The sequence below is a fragment of the Peromyscus californicus genome, unplaced genomic scaffold (assembly GCF_007827085.1).
Source record: "Peromyscus californicus insignis strain IS unplaced genomic scaffold, ASM782708v3 Scaffold_8__1_contigs__length_139910024, whole genome shotgun sequence".
In the NCBI taxonomy this organism is placed as follows: Eukaryota; Metazoa; Chordata; class Mammalia; order Rodentia; family Cricetidae; genus Peromyscus; species Peromyscus californicus.
Genome location: NW_026294606.1, coordinates 87022173 through 87028663, shown reverse-complemented (window position 1 = coordinate 87028663; position 6491 = coordinate 87022173). Strand labels below are relative to the sequence as shown.

The window sequence follows — 6491 nt, the reverse complement described above, 5'->3', positions numbered from 1 at the left end:
TTTCAGCTTAGAACTCTGAGGTCACACTCCATCACTGAGGGAAGTCAGGGCAGGAACCTGGAGGCAAGAACTAAAGCAGAAGCCATGGAGGAGTGCTGCTCACTGGCTTCCTCTGCATGGCTTTTATACAACTCAGGACCACCTTGCCCAGGGGGGCACTGCCCATAATGGGCTGGGCACTCCCACAGTAATCAAGAAAATGGCACACAGATGGTGGCATCTCCTCAGTTAAGATTTCCTCATCCCTAATGACTCTAGTTTGTGCCAAATTGACAAAAACTAACCAGTGCCATCTCCTGTGTGATGGTAAACCCCTAAGAGAAGCCAGAAGGTGCTGGAAGACAGTGACCTTAGTCCAGGATCTGCTTGGTCTTTGTCTCCTGGGAGAATTCAGCTGCACAGTGCAGCTGTGTTAGCTGGGGTTTAGGAGACAATCCTAACTTTCCTGAGGACTGAGGATGGCGTGAGTCCTCTTTGGACAGCTCCATGCAGTCTGGAGTCCATGAACCTGCTAGATGTGAAAATGACCACAGACTTCACAGGCAGGAGCAAGTGAAGGGCTGGAAGGCCGGTAAGACTACATTGGAGCTGAGCTGTACTTAGTGGAGAACATGTGAACAGAGTGATGAGTCACCGTTGCGCTGGCCTCTTACGGAGCCTGAGTGTACCAGAAGGAGGGAAAAGGGAAGAGAGAAAACAGCAAGTGGGGCCAGGCTGTAAAACCCCAACGCCTGCTCCTAGTGACAGACTTCTGCCAGCAAAGGCTTCATTTCCATAACCTCCCCAAACATTACCACCAACTGGAGAAGTGCTCAAACAAAACCCATACAGGACATTTTTCATTCATACCATCATACCATCAGCAAATCCTGTATAAAGTTTGGGAGGTTAGAGAAAATCGGAAGCTACCATATGGATACTCGGAGCTGAACCTGGTCCCCTGCAGGAGCAACAAGTACTTTGTTTTTGGAGACAGGGTTTCTGTGTGTAGCACTGGCATTGCTAGAACTCTCTCTGTAGACCAGGCTGGCCTCCAACTCAGAGATCCCCCTGCCTCTGTTTCTGAGTACTGGTATTAAAGGCATGTGCCACCAGCTTAACACATACTCTGCATTAGTGAGCAATCTCTCCAGCCCCAGTAGCACTATATCAGAGAGTTCTGTCTTGAAGCACAGCACTGTGTCTAGAGAAACTTCCCACGACTTACAGAGGAACTTGTTCTGAGATTGCAGGAATGCTCCAGAAAATTAGTCCCTATGTACGTAGCATGGTTACTGCAAATCCCTGAGGCAAACATACCACTATGAGGGAGACCCAGAAGAGATAGGGGACGAGGGTGGAAGACATGCATTTCTGTAAGGAGAAGGCATGTACTCTGAAGCTAGAGAAGCTTTCCCTTACCTGTGGAGAGTCCTGGACTGTGAAGGAAGTGTGTATCTAGGCCCGAACTCATGAACATCTCCCCTTTCCAATGAAAGAGGCAGCTGGGGCAAGGCCCTGCAGCAAAAAAGTCTGTCTTCACTGTGTGGAGCACACTAGCTTGAGCAAGGAGGGACAGCCAAACACGCCAATCAGAGCCAAGCCAGAGCCTGCAAAGCCAGAGGCACAAACATGCAGACACTCGTGCCCACATCCACACCCAGACACAAACCCCAAGCCTAGTCACACAAACATAAAGGGGCAAGGATGTCCAGGGCAAGTTGGAACACGGGTCTCTTTGGCGCTCAGCTCCGTGGACGGTGGGGCTACGTAGAGGCAGGTCACGGGGCCAGAATTCTCTTAGTGCCACCCGGCCACCCGGCCACGCACCCACCCAACGCTGCCTCCATCAAGAAAGAGCCAAGGGTCGGAGCGCGCCCGCGCGACACCTTCTCGAGGCTGCACTGGACCGGACTGTGTGCCATGGGACGGATGGCCTCTCAAAGCACAGCATGGACCCCTCCAGTCTGGGGGACCTGCTTCCGCCATAGAGAATTCCGCCGCCGCCGACACCGGCTTAGTCGGACAGCGCCTGCCTGAGCCCTGACTTCCTCTTGCCCTGGGACCACGAGGTTCCTGGTCGGGCGCATATTGGACCTGGCTGCTCTGCTCGGCCACCACCCTACTGACTCCTACTGGCCTGCGCCCAGGCCTTGGCCTCTCGGCATGGGCTCTGGAGGCAACCGATTTCGGCTCTCTGGCATCCCATCCCACCAGCGACGCGCGCAGCCCCTGAGGGCACCACTTCACGTGGACTCACACTCACGCACGCACACACGCGGGCCTCGACACACACACTCTGGCCCACACGGAAACACACTCGGCATGTGTGTCCACACACACACACACACACACACACACACACACACACACAGACACGCACTCACCAACCAGGGAACATGCACGCACAGAGGCCCGCGTGCGTGTGCGCTCGCGTGTACACACACACGCACGCACACACATACGCGCGCGAGCACCCGCCCCCACACACAAAACACACAACGATGCGGAAATGAGGCTACACAGGCACACACGATCACAATGCGGCCTACCCGAACACCCACATGGGCCTACTCACCTATGCACACACCCAAAGTTTACACACTCAGGGAGGGAGGGAGGAAGGGAGGGAGGGAGGGAGGGAGGGAGGCAGGCAGGCCCGCAGGCATGACCCTGAGCACACCCCACACATCCGGTGGGGGTCCTGGGTGGGGGGCTGTAGGGGTGGTGAAGGGCTCGGGTGGGAGCCTCGTTCCTCTGGGCCTGCTTCCAAGGGGTGGGGTGTGTGGAGGTGGGAGGCGGATCTGTCCCCGACCCACCCAACCCTCCCTCGGTCTCCCCCCCCGAAACCCCCCCCCGGTCCCCCGCCGCCCCGTGCCCCGGCGGGCCAGAGCGTCCTTCCAGACCCCAGCCAGCGGAACCAGGCTGGCAGCCAGGTGCGATGGAGGCCCGGGATGTGGACGGCAAGGCTAGCCTGGGCTGCCGACACGTCAGTCAAGACCTGCCTCTCTCATCCGATTCTTACCCTCTTCTTCTTCGGGGGTCCTGGGATCCCAGAAGTGTGTTTCCCCCCTGGTGGGTTTGCAGCGTGCCAGACCCTGGCCTTTGGGGCGGGTTAGAGCCCTCCTCTGACCCGCCGGCCACTTCCGTGCCCACCTTGCCTTGCCTGGGGAGAGTCCCGTCCTATGGAGAGTCCCGGACTAGGAGGGGAGCGTGTGTCTAGGACCGAACTCGGGAACGTCTTCCCCTTCCAATGGATGAGACAGCTCGGGCAGAGCCCTGCAGCCAGAAAGTCTGTCTGTCTTCACCGGATGGAGCACCCGGTGCTTGAGCAAGGAGGGCCGGCCGGCCGGCCGCACAGTCAAGCAGGCGGACGCACAGCCAAGCCAAGCCAGAGCCTACAAAACCAGAGGCACAAACATGCAGACACTCGTGCCCACATCCACACCCAGACACAAACCCCAAGCCTAGCCACACAAACATAAAGGGGCAAGGATGTCCAGGGCAAGTTGGAACACGGGTCTCTTTGGCGCTCAGCTCCGTGGACGGTGGGGGTAGAGGCAGGTCACCGGGCCAGAATTCTCTTAGAGCCACCCGGCCACCCGGCCACCCAGCCACGCACCCACCCGACGCTGCCTCCATCAAGGAAGAGCCAAGCGTCTGAGCGCGCGCGTGCGACCTTCTCGCAGCTGGACCCGACCGGACTGTGTGCCGTGGGACGGATGGCCTCTCAAAGCACAGCACCACGGACCCCCCCGCTCTGTGGGACCTGCTTCTGCCATACAGAATTCCCCCGCCGCCGCCGTCGCCGTCGCCGCGGGCTTAGTGGGACAGCGCCTGCCCGACCCGTGACTTCCTCTTGCCCTGGGACCCCGAGCTTCCAGGTCCGGCCCATCTTGGACCTGGCTGCTCTGCTCGGCCACCACCCTACTGACTCCTACAGGCCTGCGCCCAGGCCTTGGCCTCTCGGCATGGGCTCTGGAGGCAACCACCTTGGGCTCTCTGGCATCCCATCCCACCGGCGACACGCGCAGCCCCCCGAGGGCACCACTTCACGTGGACTCACACTCACGCACGCACACACGCGGGCCTCCACACACACGCTGGACCACACGGAATCACACTCGGGCATGTGTGCCCCCCCCACACATACACACTCACACACACACACACACACACACACGCACGCACGAGCCAGGGCGCGGGCACGCACAGAGGCCCGCGTGCGTGTGCGTGCGCGCGTACACACACACGCACACACACACACACACACACACACGCAACTCCCACACACACACACGCAGGCACGCACGCGAGCACCCGCCCTCACACAAAAAACATGCAACGATGCAGGAATGAGGCTACCCAGGCACACAGGATCACAATGCCGCCTACCAGATCACACGCACACCCACAGGGGCCTACTCACCTGTGCACGCACCCAAAGGTTACACACTCAGGGAGGGAGGGAGGCAGGCAGGCAGGCAGGCAGGCTGCAGGCACGACCCTGAGCACACCCTCCCCCATCCGGTGGGGGTCCTGAGTGGGGGCGGTGGAGGCCTCGAGTGGGAGCCTTGTTCCTCTGGTTCCTCTGGCACTGCTTCCAAGGGGTAGGGTGTGTGGAGGTGGTGGGCGGCTCTGTCCCCGCCCCTCGGCCCCACGGAAACCCTCTCCCCGCCCCCCTCCTCTCCGTGCCCAGGCGGGCCGGAAGCGTCCTCCCAGACCCCGGCCAGGCCAGCAGAGCCAGGCGGGCAGCCAGGTGCGATGGAGGCCCGGGATGTGGACGGCAAGGCTAGCCTGGGCTGCCGACACGTCAGTCAAGACCTGCCTCTCTCATCCGATTGTTAGCTTCTGCTTCTTCTTCTTCGGGGGTCCTGGGATCCCCACTCGCGTGTTTCCCCCCTGGTGGGTTTGCAGCGTGCCTGAGGGCTGCGAGCGCACGCTGCCGGGTAAGAATTGGCAGCCTGACCGGCGAGGGGGAGGGCGACGCGGAGAGGCCAGCCTGGGCTGGGCTGGCCGGGTGGCCCCATGGGGGCCCGCGGCCGCCAAGGGCCTCTCAAAGGCCAAAAGGGGCAAAGGCAAAAAGCCTACAGCACCCGGTATTCCCAGGCGGTCTCCCATCCAAGTACTAACCAGGCCCGACCCTGCTTAGCTTCCGAGATCAGACGAGATCGGGCGCGTTCAGGGTGGTATGGCCGTAGACGACGGGGCCCGGCGCCGGGAGCCTCAAGAGCCTGGCCGCTGCGCTCAGCTCCTGGGCTCGCCTGCCTGCCGCACACTCCGAGCCCAGCTCCCCCCCCCACCGCCCCTGAGCCCGGCTCGAGCCACACCCCTCCGCACCGGGACAGCCAACTCGGCCCTCCTCAGCCCTCCGCCCTCTGCCCGCGTCCCTGGCCCCTGGCCCCTGGCCCCTGGCCCCTGGCCTGTGGCCCGCAGCAGGGGCCCAGGGCCGGCAGTGGCCAGCGTTTTCTCCCCGGACCTTCTCCTCTCCCGTTCCTCATCGGCCGGCCGGCCGCACTCACCGGGCCCACCCGGGACCCTGGCAGGTTGGCTGGCCCGCAAGCCTGCTCCTCCCTCTCCCCGGGCCTCGGGCGGGCGGCTCCGGTGTGCACGCGCCCGCACCTCCCGCTCCCCCGGTCGGGTTTCCACGGCTGCGGGCTCTGACGCCTCGGGACCTTGCTTCCGGGGCAGGGTCTGCCTTGGGTCCCCGACTCGCCCGCCCCACCCGGGGATCTTGCCAGATAGCCAGCCCCTGGCCTTTGGGGTGGGTTAGGGCCCTCCTCTGACCCGCCGGCCATTTCTGTGCCCGTGGGGGTCCTGGTGGGGAGGTGGAGGTCGGAGGGTGGGGAGGTGGCCTCCGGGGGTGGGGGTGAGGGTGGGAGGAGGGGTTCGTGGCCCTGCCCGGGCTGCTGCGCTCTGACGCTTTCTTTCCTGGCTTCCTGGGGAGGGGAGGTGCCCAGGTAGGCGCAGGCAAGGCGGCCGGATCATGATCGTGCGGGTCATCCATCCGCCGAGACGGGGTGGACACCCTCCTGACGCTGCTCCCCCGAGGTAGGTGTGGTGCCTGGACGGATGGGGTGGTCGCCCCGACTGTCTGTCATCTCTCACCCTTGGGGAACTGTGGGCTCCTTCTTTTCCTCCTGCTCCTCCTCCTCCTCCTCCTCCTCCTCCTCCTCCTCCTCCTCCTCCCCCTCCCGTTGCTCCTTCCGACTTCTCTTCATCTTCTCCCCAGGAGACACACTCACACACACACACACACACACTCACAGGCGCACACGCACACAGACACACACACACACACACACAGACACAGACACACACACACACACACACACACACACACACACACACTTCCCTCCCTCCTGGAGAATCCAGGAAGACGGGATGGCTGGGATCGGGCTAGAGAGAGCTCGGGTGGGGGTGTGGGCATCCAGGATGGACCTTGGTTCTCTCTCTGGAACTTGGAACGCCAGCTCCTGGGCTCCGGGTTCTGTCCCCACCCCAGCCCACGC

At 62.2% G+C, this 6491-nt stretch overlaps 1 non-coding gene across 1 annotated transcript; it reads right to left on the bottom strand.

Annotated features, from left to right (window-relative positions):
• Positions 1 to 5063: 5063 nt before the first annotated feature.
• On the bottom strand, positions 5064 to 5182 carry LOC128104829 (5S ribosomal RNA). The gene has a single exon (XR_008216128.1). It is a non-coding gene; the product is annotated as a 5S ribosomal RNA (ribosomal RNA).
• Between the last annotated feature and the right edge of the window lie 1309 nt (positions 5183 to 6491).